At 34.0% G+C, this 18,817-nt stretch overlaps 1 protein-coding gene across 5 annotated transcripts in view; it reads left to right on the top strand.

Moving 5' to 3' along the window:
• Positions 1-18,817, top strand: part of TRAF3 (TNF receptor associated factor 3) — a 157,816-nt gene that overhangs the window by 76,791 nt on the left and 62,208 nt on the right. For all 5 annotated transcript variants that reach the window (XM_056811222.1, XM_056811221.1, XM_056811223.1 and 2 more), the window contains one exon: positions 9,771-9,892. The gene's annotated coding sequence lies outside the window, so the exon portion shown is untranslated. The remainder of the gene's footprint in view (positions 1-9,770; positions 9,893-18,817) is intronic.

The following is an 18,817-nucleotide window of genomic DNA, read 5'->3' as shown; positions in this document are numbered from 1 at the left end:
AATAGTTTCTGTCCCTTGTTTAATTAAGAATACAGCTCCTACTCATAACTATGAGAGGTATATGATCTGTTTTCTTTTAATTTTTGTAGTATGATTTTTAATATTAAAGTAGTATACACATTTAGAATGTATTATGGAGTATAGGGTAAATTGTTAGTCTAAACCCAATTTCTGCCATACTAGTTTTCCCAGCAGGTATATAAATATACATTATTTTATTTATTTATTTTTTACCAAATAAGAAGATTTTTTCCTAATTAATTTGTTTTGTGTTTAATTTTTTTCTTCCTTGTTTAGTCTATTTAATTAATATCCCAATTTTTAAACTAATATCAGATAAGGTGTTGTGTTTATTTTTTTACTGTTGTTTTATAATTTAGTTTGAGGTCTGGAAGTGCTATTTCTCACTGAAAAGTATAAAATAAACTTTGGTAGTATTGTCATTTTTATTATGATCCAGCCAGGATCACTGAATATTTCTTCAGCTACTTATTTCTTTAGGGAGCATTTCATAGTTGAATCTTTTTAAGTCTTTTCTGTGTTTTGGTAGAATAATCTCCAGGTACCATTTTGTGGTCGTTTAGAAAGGAATTTCCCTTTCTATTATTAATCTCTTGAATTTTTTATTATTATGATGCAGAAATGCTGTTGATTTTCAAGTGTTAATTTTATAGCCTGCAACATTAATGAAGTTATTAATTGTCACAATTAGTATCTTTGCTAATTTACTAAGATTTTTCAAGCATATATACCATCACGCCATCTGCAAATAGGAATAGTTTTAATCTCTTCTTCACCTCTTTATGCCTTTAATTTTTTTTCTTGTCTTATTGCTATTGTTGTATTTCTAGAACTGTTTCAAATTGTAGTGGGATGAGTGGACATACTTGTTTATAGGTTCTATTAGAAAAGTTTTTAATGTATCTCCATTACATATAATGCAAGCTTATTTTTTTTGGATATATGCTTTTTATAATACTAACAATGGTCTCTCTTTGCCTATACTCCTATACTTTGTAGGTTTAGGGTTGTTTGTTTTTTACCTTTTCATTCTGGATTAATAACAACTCTAAGAAAGAAGGGCAAGGGCTAGGCAAATGGGCTTGTGACTTGCCCAGGTTCCCATGGTTAGGAAGTGTTTGAGGTCACATTTGAACTCAGATCATCCTGTCTCCAGGCCTGGCATTCAGCTCATGAATCCTCTTTATTTACTTTACTAATGTATGTCTATGGGGATATGATTTTTCCACTTTAGAAGTGCTTTAGCTGTATTCTAGAAATTGTGAGTATAATCCAAGCCTCCATTCTGGGTCCTCTTCTCTTCTTTTTCTCTCTCTTGTTGACCATATTATGTTGACCATATGCATGAACATATCTAAAATAAAACTTAATGCCTTTATTTTTATATTTTCTTTTTCTTTTCAGTTTTTCTAATTTCCCCCCTCATTTGCATTTTCATAGACATAGAAGTTAAAAAGAAGATTGCATTTAAAATTGTTTTCATTTCATGCCACTTGCTTTTTTTTAGGACGTATATAATAAATTCCACTCATTATTTTCAAAACTGTTCTGCTTGTCTGTTCTTCCTTCTAAGCTTCCTTCTCTTCTGTTCTTTAAAAATAAAATGTTTTGATGGCCCTCTTTTCTTTGCCTCACTTTTGTGAACCTTACCTCTCCCACCATACCTCTTGTTATAATTAAAATTATTTCAATAGATCGATGTTAGGTAAGAATGTCAGTTTATTAATTAGGTCAGCCTGATAACCAATAAAGTGACATAGATCATTGGCCCTTTCAGTGACCAAAGCCATCAAAGGTCCTGGATCAGGTACCTATGTATATAAACTTTTGGGAGCTCATAATTTGTTTGTTTGTTTGTTTGTTTGTTTTTAGAGGTTGTTTTTTTCTGATGATATATTTTATTTTATTTTTTGAAACTTTTATTTAATTAGTCAATTTAGAACATTTTTCCTTGGTTATAAGAATCATATTCTTTCCGTCCATTTCCCATAGCTGACATGTAATTCCACTGTGTTTTACATGTGTCTTTGATCAAAACCTATTTCCATATTATTGGTATTTGCACTAGAGTGATCATTTAGAGTCTACATCCCCAATCATATCCCATCGACCCATGTGATCAAGCAGTTGTTTTTCTTCTGTGTTTCTACTCCCATAGTTTTTCCTCTGAATGTGGATAGTGTTCTTTCTCATAGATTCCTTCAAGTTTTTCAGGGACATTGCATTGCCACTAACGGAGAAGTCCATTACATTTGATTGTACCACAGTGTGTCAGTCTCTGTGTACAAAGTTCTCCTGATTCTGCTCCTCTCGCTCTGCATCAATTCCTGGAGGTCGTTCCAGTCTCCATGGAATTCCTCCACTTTATTATTCCTTTTAGCACAATAGTATTCCATCACCAACATATACCACAATTTGTTCAGCCATTCCCCAATTGAAGGGCATTTCCCAATTTTTTTGCCACCACAAAGAGCATAGCTATGAATATTCTTGTACAAATCTTTTTCCTTATTATCTCTTTGGGGTACAAACCCAGCAGTGCTATGGCTGGATCAAAGGGTAGACATTCTTTTATCGCCCTTTGGGCATAGTTCCAAATTGCCCTCCAGAATGGTTGGATCAATTCACAACTCCACCAGCAATGCATTAGTGTCCCTTTGTGACTTTGCCACACCCCCTCCAGCATTCATTACTTTCTATAGCTGTCATGTTAGCCAATCTGTTAGGTGTGAGGTGATACCTCAGAGTTGTTTTGATTTGCATCTCTCTGATTATAAGAGATTTAGAGCACTTTTTCATGTTCTTATTAATAGTTTTGATTTCTTTGGCTGCGAACTGCCTGTTCATGTCCCTTGCTCATTTATCAATTGGAGAATGGCTTGATTTTTTGTACAACTGATTTAGCTCTGTATAAATGTGAGTAATTAGACCTTTGTCAGAGGTTTTTGCTAGGAAGATTTTCCCCCCCAATTTGCTGCTTCCCTTCTAATTTTGGTTGCATTGGTTTTGTTTGTACAAAAACTTAAAATTTTTTTTATTTGGTCAATTTCAAACATTATTCCTTGGTTACAAAAAGCATATTCTATTCCTCCCTTCCCTCCCCTAACCCTTCCCATAGCCGACATGCAATTCCACTGAAGATTGTTTCCCAATTTGTTACTTCCCTTCTAATTTTGGTTACATTGGTTTTGTTTGTACAAAAACTTTTTAATTTGATGTAATCAAAATTTTTATTTTACATTTTGTAATTTTTTCTAACTCTTGCTTAGTCTTAAAATCTTTCCCAAAGATCTGACACGTATAGTATTCTGCATTCACCTAATTTACTTATAGCTTCCTTCTTTATATTCAAGTCATTCACCCATTCTGAGTTTATCTCTTTACTGAGCAAATCTAAATGATTCATAAATCATAAATGATTCACTTGAAACCATCATGCCAAATCAAAGAGTTATTTGAAGGACCTCTTAAGAAGAATTTCACGGTAATTTCATTAAGGCAAGAAATAGCACAGGAAGTTTTTGCTCAGGAGGGTAACCTGGTCAGAACTCTACAGCATTTATTTTGTCAGTTGTGTGGAGGATTGGTTGGAGAAGGGAGAGATTATAAGTAGAGAAGTTTAATTACAATAGTGTATGGGAGGTTATAATGCTAATAGTAATAATTGACATTTACATATTGCTTCAAAGTTCATAAAATATTTTATACACATTATCTCTTTCTAGCTTCGCAATAACCCTGTGAGGCATTTAGAATCATTTGTAAAAGTATTGCTGGACCTAGCAATTGCAGTAGTGGAAGGAGAAAGTTTTATATATTAAAATAATTAAATTTATGCCAGGGGATTATTCAGCACTCTAGTTATTAAATTTGAGGAGATTTAAAGGATATAATGACAGATACCATGAAAACTATCCACGTGACCATAAATGGAAAAACAAAATAGGTATTTATCTACCCTTCCCCCATCAACTGTTTTAGATTTGAAATGTATGTAATAGTGATGCATGGTTGATTATAATTTAAAATAATTAATATATACCAGGCTATTTAACCTATAAGAAATCTTATTAAAAAGATTAAAGAAATCATTTCACTAAATCCTAGTTTCAAAATGATGTTCCTAATGAAGTGATTCCTGTCCTTTGTATTTTTAAATTCTTTTTGGGTTCACACTTTCAAAATTTTATTCAATTTAATTTACCATATGTTTATTAAGTACTTAGTATGTGTAGGGCTTTGGAAAAACATACATACCTGCACATATACATATATATACATATATTCTTGCATATGTATATATCTATATCTATCAGTCTCTCTCTCTAAATAGATCTTTGATTTTAAGATTTGATTTTGCTTTCCAGAAACTTATTATCTAGCAATGAAAGGGAATACAGGTTCTCAAACAACAAAGAAGGACCAAGCAAAATCCTATGAAGAACAATAGAAGTAGGAGATCTGTTTCATGAACATGTAAATTAATCTTAATATTCTATGAAATTTAAGGAGTTAGACATGAGAAATTCAGGAAATCAAGTGAATTTTGAAAAATTACATGGAAAAATTGTTGCTGTTTGGGCAATTTGGAGATACATTGTTTGTTTCCCTTATTATTAATTACTTCAGTGATAATAGTGTGAAATATATGTAGTTTCTCTTAGGGCTTTAGTTTTTCCATTGCTAAAATAAAATAAAATGTTTTTTAAGTAATAGGGAGAAACAAAAGAAAAAAACAGAGGAATTAGTACCAAATGATTCACTGATTTTTTAAAATAATATTTTATTTGATCATTTCCAAGCATTATTCATTAAAGACAAAGATCATTTTCTTTTCCTCCCCCCCACCCCCCATAGCCCACGCGTGATTCCACTGGGTATCACATGTGTTCTTGATTCGAAACCATTGTCATGTTGTTAGTATTTGCATTAGAGTGTTCGTTTAGAGTCTCTCCTCTGTCATGTCCCCTCAACCGCTGTAGTCAGGCAGTTGCTTTTCCTCCGTGTTTCTACTCCCACAGTTTGTCCTCTGCTTATGAATAGTGTTTTTTCTCCTAGATCCCTGCAGATTGTTCAGGGACATTACACCGCCACTAATGGAGAAGTCCATTACATTCAATTATACCACAGTGTATCAGTCTCTGTGTACAATGTTCTCCTGGCTCTGCTCCTTTCGCTCTGCATCACTTCCTGGAGGTCGTTCCAGTCTCCATGGAACTCCTCCACTTTATTATTCCTTTTTGCACAATGATATTCCATCACCAACATATACCACAGTTTGTTCAGCCATTCCCCAATTGATGGGCATCCCCTCGTTTTCCAATTTTTGACCACCACAAAGAGCGCAGCTATGAATATTCTTGTACAAGTCTTTTTCCTTATTATCTCTTTGGGGTACAAACCCAGCAGTGCTATGGCTGGATCAAAGGGCAGACAGTCTTTTATCGCCCTTTGGGCATACTTCCAAATTGCCCTCCAGAATGGTTGGATCAGTTCACAACTCCACCAGCAATGAATTAATGTCCCTACTTTGCCACATCCTCTCCAACATTCATTACTTTCCTTTGCTATCATGTTAGCCAATCTGCTAGGTGTGAGGTGATACCTCAGAGTTGTTTTGATTTGCATCTCTCTGATTATAAGAGATTTAGAACACTTCTTCATGTACTTATTAATAGTTTTGATTTCTTTATCTGAGAACTGCCTATACCATGTCCCTTGCCCATTTATCAATTGGAGAATGGCTTGGATTTTTGTACAATAGATTTAGCTCTTTATAAATTTGAGTAATTAAACCTTTGTCAGAGGTTTTTATGAAGATTTTTTCCCAATTTGTTGTTTCCCTTCTGATTTTAGTTACATGATTCACTGATTTATATTAATATAGGCAAGTCATTTAACCTCTTGGTGGCCTCAGTTTCCTCTTTTCTGAAAGAGTTGGAGTAAATGGCCTATAAAGTCCCTTCTGGTAGTATTTCTAATATTTCAGTAGCAATTCAGATTGTATAGCATAATTTATTTTTAAATAACCAAATTATAAGCTTAATTGTATACAATTGGGAAAGAATAAAGGGGAACATGATCTTTTTGACTTAGAACTATAATATTTCAGAACTAGAAGGACCTTCAGACATCATCCAGTTAATCTCTATAATTTTTTATTCTTTTAAAAAATTCTTATAGATATACTTTGTTGCAACACATTAGTCATATACTCTATTTCAATAAATTGGGACTGTAAAGAGTTTGACAGAACCATTTACTGTATTGATTTCAAATGACAGCGGGCATAACTTTCTACTTTTAGTGTTTACCATTCTTAACTGAAAGGAAGGAGGTATATTTTAACTTAATCATCTAGAACCTCAGTATTTATATTTGGCCTACATTATCTTTTCTTTTCATGTTGTCTTCATTTACATTAATTACTGTATATGTAGTCTTACTTCTGTTTTCTTGATCTTATTAAGTTTATATAAATCTTGTGTTTCTCTGAATTTATGTTAATTTTTACTTATGGCATAGACATTTACCAAACATTGGCTACATAATGTGGTTACAGACTTTTACTACTTCAAAATGTCAGCTCTGAATATTTTGTTATGTATGGAACTTTTCCTTCTATCATTAATATCCTTCATGTATAAACCCAGTAGAGGGTTCACTAGATCAAGTAGTATAAATAGGTTAGTAACTTTTTCTCACATAATTAAAAAAAATTTTTTTTCCAGAAAGGTTGCACCAATGCATAGAGAGAGAAAAGTTCTTGAGACAGAGATTTGGGGGACACCAAATTACCAAGTTACTAGGCAGGATCTGAATGAAGATGTAGGAAAGGAGACTGAGAAGGTATCTAACAGACAAATAGGAAGAGAACAAGGAGAGAACAGTATCATGAAAACCTAGAGTAAAGAGAGTATCTAAGAGAAGATAATAAGCAACAGGGTCAAAGGCTGCATAGAGGCCAAGAAGGATAAGGATGAGAAAAGACCATTGGATTTGGCAACCAAGAAATCATTGGTTTCTCGGAGAGAACATTTATAGTTGAGTGACAGAGCCTTATTGAAGACAGTTTGGAATCAAATGAGAGGAGAGGGAATGGAGGCACCAATTATAATCAAGGACTTAACGATGATTTGGAATTCTCTCATTCCAGATCCTATGCACTTTGGACTATGTTTCCTTGTTCAAATTGCAGTGGATATGCCTGAAATATTTTTAACAGTTTTCTAGAACTTCAGGGATTTATTGAAAGTATCATTTAAATACTACAACACATTTCTTTTGTGAGTTTTAGGACTCCTCCTTCATGCAAGATATAATTTTAAAAAGAAGTATTATTTCTCCAGTTGAGTCTAATATTATTGAAAGTTTAATTCTATGAAGTAAAATTAGGAAAATATTACCTTAGACTCTAAGATGAAATGTGTTATCATAAACAAGGGGAAAATTCATTTATAGTAACAGAGATGATGGGGCCTCACAGATAATTATGACTATAAGTGCACATTTTTAATAATAAAAATCATGCTTTCCATGCTCTTGGTATTTATTTGATAAAAGTTCCTTACTTTTTTAGAGAAAGTTCAAATTCTCAGGTCAACAGTAATACAAAGGGTACAGTTTGTTTTAATTTTTAAAAATATCTTTATTAACAATTTTTTTGTTCTTATATCCCCTAATTTAACCATTTCCTTCTCCCTTATCTCCTCCCAAATGACCATTATATAGAACAAATAATTTTTTAAAGAAGAGGGGGGGAAAGCAGCAAAATTGATCAATAAATACATTGATCTGACAATATACACAATGTTCCACATTTATAGAACACCTCCCTCCTTCCCCACCTTTGGTGTGGACATTTTAGTCACTTTATTTGCATAATTATATATTCTTTTCCAAAAAAATTTCCAAAGATTTTACTGTTTCACATCTCCACCAACAAAGCATTATATCTCTGCACAGCTTCCAGCACCATTTACTATTGTAATCTTTGCCAATTTGGGTATGAGGTGAAATCTTGGGATTATTTTAATTTATATTTCTCTTACTAGTGATTTAGAGCATTCTTTCATGTTCACTAGATTACAATTCGTTCTTTGAGAACTGTTTATCTTCTTCAACCACTTACCTCTATCCAATGGATAGGGGCTCTTATTTTTATATGTGTGTTTCTGTATGTGTTAGTTGTCTTTATATTTTGGATAATAAATCTTTATCTGAGAAATTTGGTAGAAAGACATTTTCCCCATTTTATTCCTTTCTTTCTTAACCTAAAAGGTATTAAATCTTTTTCATGAAGAAGCTTTTCAATTTCATATAATTCATATTCTTAGTTTTATCTTTTCTAATTGCTTCTATCACTTTGTTTGGTTAAGAAAATATCTGCCCTTAGTTGTGAAAGGTATATAATTTTCTTCTCTTCCAGTTTTCATGGAATGAATTTTAATATTCAGGACATGCATCCATTTTGAATTTGTCATGGAATATGGTTTAAGATATTGATTTGAGCCTAATTCTTCCAGTCTGCTTTCTAGTTTTCCTCAAAATTCTTATTAAATTGGGAGTCCTTCCTAAGTAATTTATTTTGGGAGACAGGTTTATTAAACTCTAGGGTACTGAGTTTCATTATTTCTGATGCTCCAATGAGTGCAATTTCAAACAAAAAGAAGCATAAGTTTCAGATCTTGCCTAGATAGGTACAAATATGTTGTCCTGTCTTGGATATAAGCTGTTTATTCTTTTGTGGTGTTAATAGTGAACTCATTATGCTTGCCAAATGCTTTACCAACAACTTTATTATTAGTTGAGGTGGGAAGTTGGGAGTACTTACAAAATGAGCTGGCTAATTTCAGTAGGACTATGACCCTGCAAACTCAGGAAATGAAATTTCTTCGTTGATTTGCTTTTAATTGAACTAATGTACTCAGAGAGTTGGGTACCTACTTTTACCAATCAATAAATTGACATAGTAGCAGTTGCTGCAGATAGCTCTTTTTTAAATTATGAGACATAATATAAAAGGAACATTTATGCCCCAGTTATAGCCCTTGCATTTTGTAATGCACCCTACTTATTTCTTAATACATAAATGGAACTATTAATTGTATGTGATAATAAATACTTGAAGGATAATATTTCATTTTAAATAGTGTCTCTTCTTGTAACATCAGAAGATTGAACTAGATGTTCTCTTTGGCACCTTCATGCTCTAGGATTCATTTTTTTTCTTGATCATTATCAGGGAATGGAGTCATAGGATCATAGAGTTATAGATGGAGAGAACTTTAGAGATCCTCTAATTCACTCTCCTTAATTTATAAGATTAGTGTATAAGTGACCTGTCTAAGATCACCCAGGATAGTCAGTGACAGAAATGGTCCCCTGCTGTCTCCACAGCCTCTTTCCTTTATATCACAATGCCTCCCTTAGTGTGATAGATACACTTTAAAATGATTAGATTGGCATCAAAGGACCTGGGTTTGAATGGTGTTTTCTACCTACTCTCTATGTGGTAACCTTTGAGCTGGTTACTTACCTTCTTTGGGTATCATTTTTCCTTATCTGTAAATTGAGGGGGTTGTACTATTTATTTGATCTCTCAAATCCCTTCAGTTTCTGGGTCTAACTCAGTGTTATCATACTGTGAAGGATCATGTGATTCTAGGTTTCCATTTATGAAAGTTAATTTTGTAAGGTTTTAAGACTTTCCAGACAAGACACTAATATGGAATTTACTTGCTTTTTAGCTAAGGGACAACCCCACATTGTTTGAAGAAAGCTAAAGCTGAAACTCCTTCACTGAGAACCTTTATTGAAGTCTTACTCCCTGCTCAGGCTTAGCTGTCCCTCGCCTGCATATGACTTACAGGTATGCCAATAGGAAACTTTCAATTATGTCACATACTGATATTACTAATTTGCTTTACTAAGAAGTAAAGATGAAGTTATCCTCAAAATTATAATGAATTTTTTTTTACTTTTTAGCTTTAGAAACTCCCAAGAAGTATTTGAGTGCCTATTATATATTTGTTTCTGTTTTTATTTTTAATTTTACATTCCTTCATAGAGTTAGAGCTGGAAGTAACTTTATAGGCCATCTAGATTCCCTCTGCCCCCATTTTACCAATGAAGAAACCTACCCCAGAGATGTTAAAGAATTTGCACAGAATCACTTATAAACAACTGTGTCAACATTATAATCCAGGATCTCTGGCTTGAAATCCAGTTCTTTCCATTGCATTCCCTTCAGAAATGTTGTTTTGTTTAGATATTATATGCCAAAAATACAATGATATTTCAAGGTTATAGAATTAAAGCCATAGAGGTTACTTTCTCTTTTTTTCCTTGTCATTAACAAAATCTGAATTGTCTTGACCTGACATCATTCCAACAGGATCAGACCACCTGTTGAAATAAGCAGGAAGAACTACATGGAGATAAAGACTTGCCTTAGGAGCACAGTGATACCTTTAATTTACTGAAATGTTTCCTTCTTAACATAGTCTCTCCAAAAGTTTGAAAAGGAAAATAATTTGTCACTCTTTATGCATTCTAGTTAGTATTGCAGTATCTGGAATATTCTATTACAATTTGAAAATATTGTCATAAGCCATAAGTCACTAATCTAATTTCTATTCTTGATGTTTAAATGATACTTTGTACCTGAAATGTACAAAAAAACTTGAATTTTAGGTTTGAGTATTCAAATGAATCTGCAATAGGTTTTAAAACTCTAAAATTATGCCTTTGAATCAAAATCAGGTTATATGTAAAAATGTATACTTGTATTTGATGTATTAGAAAATTACATGTGTAAAGCAAGCAAAATTTTAAAAATCTGGGGGCAGCTGGGTAGCTCAGTGGATTGAGAGCCAGGCCTAGAGACGGGAGGTCCTAGGTTCAAATCTGGCCTCAGCCACTTCCTAGCTGTGTGACCCTGGGCAAGTCACTTGACCCCCATTGCCTAGCCCTTACCACTCTTCTGCCTTGGAGCCAATACACCGTATTGACTCCAAGACGGAAGGTAAGGGTTTAAAAAAAAAAAAATTTTAAAAATCTTTAAAAAGAAGTTTCTATACATTTAATCATAAGATTTTGCTTTTTATCCAGCTGTAGAATTCTCCTCGAAATTGTAGAACCACATCATTTTGGAGTGGGAAGTAGTTACTCAACTGCTACCTCTTCCTGAAGCATTCTTTCATTCTCTTTTCCATCCTAGTAGCCATGAGTCTTCCTTTTTTAAGTTTATTAGGCTACTCTATCTGATTCCTCCTTTCATTAATCATATTCTAACTTTTATTATAGTTGTTTATTATATGTCTTATTTCTCCCTTTCTTGGTTCCTGCAATCAAAAATATGACAATGTATAATTTTTTCTTTCATTTTTATATCCTCTATATAAAAGACAGTCTCATACACAGAACAGGCACTTAATACATGTTTATAAAATTAATTTGAATTTTGGCATTTTATAGATGAGGAAACTGAAGCCCAGAGAGACTTATGAGAGTCCTAATTCACACATTTGAACCAGGATTACAAACCAGTTCTCTTTATATCTCAGTATTCTTTTTCAACCATACTCTATGAGTACAATGATGAGCCCTGAAAGTTATAGCATATCTAATTTCATAGAATAAATAAATTACTAAAAAAGTGCCATAAAGTAAAATCCTTTGGTTTTCTTATTTTGTTTTCATGAAATACAAATACTTTGAGGCAGCTAGGTGGCTCAGTGGATGGAGTCCTGGGCCTAGAGTTAGGAAAATCTGAGTTTAAATCTGATCTTAGATCCTCACTAGCTGTGTGACTCTGAGAAAGTTACTTAACCTGTTTACCTTAATCCACTAGAGAAGGAAATAGTAAACTATTTCAGTATTTTTGCCAACCCCCCCCCAAAAAAAAACAACCTACACAGACATGGCTAAACAACTGAACAACAACACATATATTGGTGCCTCTGATATTTATTATGTGACCTTAGACAAATCATTTAACCCTCTTGAGCCTCAGTTTCCTTCCCTGTAAAAGGAGAAAGTTGAACTCGATGGCCTTTAGTCCCTTCTTCCAATTCTAAATTGCCGATTTTGATATCCTATGAAGTGGTGGAAAGAAGAACCAATACAACATTAGAAAGTGCATTCTGTCAGTGTTGGGCTCCTACTAGAGACCTGGGGCACTGGCCAGCTTTTGTTAGGCAGGTGAACTCTCTGAAAGAGCCTAGATAGGTTGAATTAGCCTGTTTCCTCCTCTGGACAGTGTCAAAATTGAATTCGGAAATATTAATTGATGCCATGATCTTTGAATTCTGTCTTATGGAAAATCGTAGTGGAAAATGTTATTTTTCAGGTGCAGGATGGACTGAATGACTCTTGAAGTGCCCAATATATCTGCTTTGCTGTGCCTGGGAACTATTGCTCTAAACTTGCCTTTCCCTTCTAGGGAAGGCCCTAGGCTCATAATTCATGTTGGTAATGAGTGGATAGACAAATGAATGAAGTCTTTTTAATAATCCTAAACCTATTAATCAAAAGTTTCCTGGATACATTCTGAACCTCTTGGCTGCTTTTTTTTTAAATCAAAAAATATATATCCATACACACATATATCCATATCCATATATAAATAATAGTTAACTTTTTAGTCTATATGTCCTTTAATCGCATAAAGATATTTGTTGTTGCTTACTGTTTTAAGATAAGGCACTGAGTAGCTGACAGGGTTTTTATGGAGGGGACATGACAAAATAGAGGACACACTGGATTTAGGATCCAAAAATGGATTTGAATTGTAGCTCTGCCCTTTACTAGTTATTGTATGTTGTACTGAGTGAGTCATTTGAATGATCTGAGGCTCAGTTTCCTGGATTCTTAGATTCAGAAGTGGAAGGAATTTTAGAGGTCATCTAGTTCAATCTGTCCTAAACAGTATTACTCCTCCATGGTATCCCCCATTTTTTTCTAGCATCCACTTGATGAGTTATAGAGACTGGTATCTCACTACATTCCAGACAATTCATTCCCTTTTTGGACAGCTATCATTTGGGAAATTTTTTTTTGTATATAAAACTGAAACCTCCATCTAATAGTTCTTTCTATTCATTATCTCTAGTGATGTCCTCTGGGGGCAAGTAGCTCAGCCTAATCCCTCTTCCTCAGGAGGGTCCTTCAAATATTTGAGGGCAATAATCATTTCCACACATTGGCTTTATGGAAAAAGTAATGCTATTTCCTCCAAGCATTGTGAGAATTAAATATGATAAAACAAGAAAGTTCTTTTTAATTGTAAAGTGCTCTGCACATGTAAACTCTTATTTCTCTTTGTTGATCTGTTTGATTAAAAAAACCTGACTGCTTCCATTTGCACAGGCTAAAGGTTCCTTCTCAGTGGAAATAATTAGAATGATTGAGAATCAACTCTAATTTATTTCTATAAATGTAGTTTTCCACATTGAGACTTTTCTTAAGGGGAAGACACACCTGTGTAATTCTGCTTCCTCCTCCTGTTTATTCTGATCCTTTGGCCTCTTCACATCCCCATTGGCCTCTCAGACTGCATTTCTGCATACAATCACAAGCATATTCAGTAACACTTTCGTGTTGACAGCAGCATTTGTTTTGTTTATTTGATTGTTCCCTTTTTTGGTTTTCCCCGGGATTTCCAGTTCTTGGAACATCCTTTGGTCAGCAGATGCACTTTTGTTTTCAGTTTCTAATTTCCAGCCAAGTTGCAGATTGAAGTAAAGTACAAAAATACTTCTTAGTGTTGTCATATGTTGGCAACAGAAGGAAAACATGTCTACAAAATACTTAATCAACTACATAGAACTGAAGAAATAGTATTCTTTCCCTTTTTCTTGGTCTTATTTGTGACTCCAGATCTGTGTTTTTCATTAAATATGCTTGCTGTTCTCATGTAGTCTCTGGACTTACTCTTCTAGTTTTCCCTTGCATTAGAAGGCCTTCTTAGCTTTTTTAAATATGCAGTTAAATCTGCTCTCTTAGCCTTTGTTTTCACTATGCAATGGTCCAACTCCTTAATAATCATTCATTTCATGTATAATTAGCCTCTTTGCAAGCAAGCAATTGTTAATAATATGCTTCAACCTGTTTATAAACACCCTGTGCCTCTCACTTGCCCTCTCTCAGTTGTCTATCAGTCTTTAAACTTCAATTTCTTCATCCTGAACCTTATTTCCCAGCACGATGTTCAGGGTCCTCTCCTGTGTCCTTCCTTAATATAGAAGTATTTGACTATCAGTGCCTATGTTGCCTAAGTTTTATAGAGACTCACAAAATACATTGCAAAAGAAAAGTTATATGAAAAGAAACATACCAGAAATTATGTTTGGGGCCTAATCATTACATTACCCATTTCAACTGTCAATAGTCACCTTATCTGAAGGGGTAGAAGTGAATATTTACATATATCCTGACTTATACATCAAGCATGCTTTTTTTAGCTAGTATGACTCGATAGAAGACAACTGTAACATAGTGAGGCAGCTTTGAACTGGTGGCTAGAAACAAAGACCAAATCTCAAAAGGATCTTTATGTTCATTGCTCAGCTCTTCCACAGACTAGTAATGGTATGAGGAATTAGACATTTCACCTTTCCAAGTAACATTTTTGGCATCTGTAAAATGAGAATACCAATATATTTCTTCATGGAGTTGTCAGGAGAATCAGATGTCCAATAGCTAGAAAGCTATAAAAAACTATATAGTGTGAGTTCTAATTATTGATAAGTGATCCGGAGTCTGACTTCATTAAAAATAAATGTGCTTTCAAACAGTAATTCCAAAATTCTGTATTGGTCAGCATAGGTTTGAATTTAAGGGGTTTATTGTAGTAAATAGTTAAATAGTTCCACCAAATCACATTTTAAAACTCTGATAATTTAAATGTCTTAAAAATACCTCTCTTCTATCTCATTTAAAACTTATGACTTATTTAATATATGTCATATTATGTACAAATAAACACATACATTTCATTATTTCAGTAATTTATATCAAAAGACATCACAAATCAGGGAAACCTAGAATTTTAGAGAAAGCATTTTTTAAATCTTAAATTCATATTCTCCAAAAGCCAAGCAAAGACTTGTCATTTTTAAATTAAAAAATATTGCCATATATTTCAGTTATGTTTAGATGTTAGACTTTTATGTTATGTTAGACTTTTTGGGAAGCTTCAGTGGTGTTGGCATAGTTAGCTTAAGACTGCTACTCCTGGCCATCATGTAACATTTTATTGGGTTCCCATAGAAATAAAGCTACTAAAGAATCATTATTTTCAATTTACATGAAGGCTACATGATTAGATAGTTCCACAGATTGGAATTGCGAACCACAAAGGCTTAGGAAAACTTTGCATCCTGACATCAGAGCTTCTTCTCAAGTTTCTTTTGTTTTATAGAACTGCAAAAAGTTAGAATAATCCACATTATCTTTACATGTATAACAAATACGTATATCCACATATAACAGTGGCTGGGGATTGATGGTGTTTGGTTGCAGAGGAAAACAATTTCTCTTGAATTGTTTTTACAGTGAATCAGAGAATGACCAAAGGCAGTTAGAAAAAATTATGGAAATCATCTAAATTTCTTCCATATTCCCTATTGACTCTCCATTTAATTAAAGATACCATTTCCCAAAGCTGTTTTACATTGCCTCCTAATTCTTTATTGTTCTCTGTTATTAATTTTTATATTAAAACAGTTATTAAAATGTGTGTAGAGCTTTACAATTGAACTTGGATAAACAAGTTTTGCTGACATCAAAATCCAATGAATAAATATAAAAATTAGTTAAAAATTTGTCTAAATTTCTCACTGTTAATATTTCTTGTGTGCCTGCTGGGTTTGTCCCCCAAAGAGATAATAAGGAAAAAGACTTGTACAAGAATATATGTATATATATAGTTGCACTCTTAGTGGTGGCCAAAAATTTGAAAACGAGGGGATGCCCATCAATTGGGGAATGGCTGAACAAATTGTGGTATATGTTGGTGATGGAATACTATTGTGCTCAAAGGAATAATAAAGTGGAGGAATTCCATGGAGACTGGAACAACCTCCAGGAAGTGATGTAGAGTGAGAAGAGCAGAACCAGGAGAACATTGTACACAGAGACTAATACACTGTGGTACAATGAAATGTAATGGACTTCTCTACTAGCAGCAATGAAATGATCCAGGTAAATTCTGAGGAACTTTATAGAAAGAACACTATCCACATCCAGAGGAAAAACTGTGGGAATAGAAACACCGAAGAAAAACAACTGCTTGAATACATGGGTCAATGGGGACATGATTGGGGATATAGACTCTAAATGAACATCCTAGTGCAAACATCAACATCATGGAAATAGGTTTTGATCAAGGACACATGTAATACCCAGTGAAATCGCATCAGCTATGGGAAGAGTGGGGGCAGAGGAGGGAGGGAAATAATATGATTCTTGTAACCAAGAAATAATGTTATAAGTTAATTTAAATTAAAAAATATTTCTTGTGTGCCTAATGAGCACAAGGCACCATTTCATATGTGATTAAAAACGTGGTTCTTCTATCAGTTATTATTTTTCCTGAAGGAATACTGAGGTCCTTATCTTCTGCTGGATAGTGAGTTTTTTCTGAGTTGATTTTGTCTGGGCACATCTTAGAGTAATATCATGGACATACTTATTTCAATAAGTATTCCTCTTTCCATGACTTTACACCAAGTATTAAGATGATGCACCAATCTGTTATGTATCTTTTTGAATCTTTGAAAGAGATTGAAAATCCTATTTTTCCTTCTATTTATTTCCAAATTGGTTACAATGCCTCATCCTATGTATTGTGTTATTCTTTTCAAGAACAAAACTAAAGGTTTTGTTTGGGCTGTTAAGATTGAGTTGATGTCCTATTATAAGATTTTTAAAAATGCACAGTACTTATAGAATGTCATATAACATTTCTTTTTGTGTTTGTGTGATAGTTTCCCCTCCCATATTTAATTAGGGCAGACAGATAGATAATTGGCATTTATTAAACACATATTAAATGCCAGGCACTGTGCTAAGCTCTATGGACACAAATACAAAAGAGATAAAGAGAGAGAGACTGCCCACAAGGAGCTTATATTCTAATGAGAGAAAATAATACATAAAAGGAAGCTGAAAGGCAGTGGGTAGGAGGGGAATTAACCTCTTTAGGGGCCTATGGGACACAATCTTTAGGGTCTTGGGGACTTTGTTTGAGAACTAAACATGCTGTAAAGAGAATGAAGTGTGGCCAGCCTGGCCCCATTTGGAGGCTCTTGGAAGAAATTCACTAATGGTAGAAGAGAGATGTTGTAGTTAGGGAGAAGCAGAAGCATAGCTGGGAGGGGAATGGAGGAGTAGGGGTGATGGAATTTATTATATTTTCCCAGAAATCCATTGCTCCTCCAAAATAACTAATCACCTTAGAAGACTCTTTTGTCCCTGTGGTTCCTGAGTCAGTTCCTTTCTGAGCATCCTTTTTAAGGAAAGTAGTCAGGCCAGCCATGTTCAACCCCTTTGCTCATCTCTGAACTCTGCTCCTGACTCTCCCTGGTTCTCCACTGCCTCACCTCTGCCCACCCCATCTCTCCCAGCCTTTTCTTTTACATGTTTTCAAGCAGGAACTGTCTTTCTTTGTCTTTGTACTTGTATTCTCAGCCCTTTGCCCAGCAGATGGAACACTGTGATAAATGTCTTAAGGACAACATGATCCTCAGTTCTCAGTCTTGGATTCATCCTTGACCTTTGTCTCTCACTCCTCATACCCAGTCTCTTGCCGAATCCTGTTGGTCCTACTTCCACAACATCTCTCTCATACTACCCCTTCTCTCTCTATCCTAACTTATCTTTCTACCTACACATTTTCTGTCTTCAATCCCGTCTGCCTCATGGCTGCCAAATTGCTATTCCCAAAGGATAGATCTGACCACATTACCTCCTAATCAAACTTTGGCTACCTCTTATCTCTAGGATAACATGCTTAAAGCCCTCTACATTCTGATCTTTTGGAGTCTTGCTTGTTATTACCCCCCTTTATGTATTCCTCATTAGTCTCATTGGCTTATCAGCTGACATTCCATCTTCTTCCTTTGTGCCCTTTAACAAGTGGTTCCCCATATAGGAAATGTCTGGTGCCAATTCCTATATAAACTTTCCCACAAAAATTTCCCCCAACCTTGCTCAAATATTAACATTCATATATATATATATATGCTTCATATTTGCATTTACTTATACACATATTATGTCCTTCTCCTCACCCAATGAAATATAGGCTCTTTAAGGACATGGACTCTAATTTTTGCCTTTGTATCCTTAGTGTTACCATAGTGCCTTACATGTATATGTTTAATAATAAGTACTTAAAATGTTTGTTGAATTATCTAAACTTTGTATCCTCTCCAGTACTTAGATCAGTGCTATAATTGAATTTTTTTGCTTTTTAAATTTTTTCTTTAAAAATGATTTATTTTTAACATTCTTTTTAGAATTTTGAGTGCTGAATTCTCTTTCTCTCTCCCAACCTTCCCCCATTTGTTAAGAAGACAAGAAATGTGATATCAGTTATACATGTGAAATCATACATCCATGTTATAAAAAAAGGCAAGGAAGATAAAAGTGAAAAATTATACTTCAATCTGCACTGACTCCATTAGTTCTCTTTCTGGAGGTAAATAGCATTTTTCATTAGTCCTTCAGAATTGTCTTGGATCATTTTCTTGATCAGAATAGCTAAGTCATTCACAGTTGATTATCATAC

The sequence above is a fragment of the Monodelphis domestica genome, chromosome 1 (assembly GCF_027887165.1).
Source record: "Monodelphis domestica isolate mMonDom1 chromosome 1, mMonDom1.pri, whole genome shotgun sequence".
Lineage (NCBI taxonomy): Eukaryota > Metazoa > Chordata > Mammalia > Didelphimorphia > Didelphidae > Monodelphis > Monodelphis domestica.
This window is presented reverse-complemented; position numbering and strand designations above follow the sequence as displayed.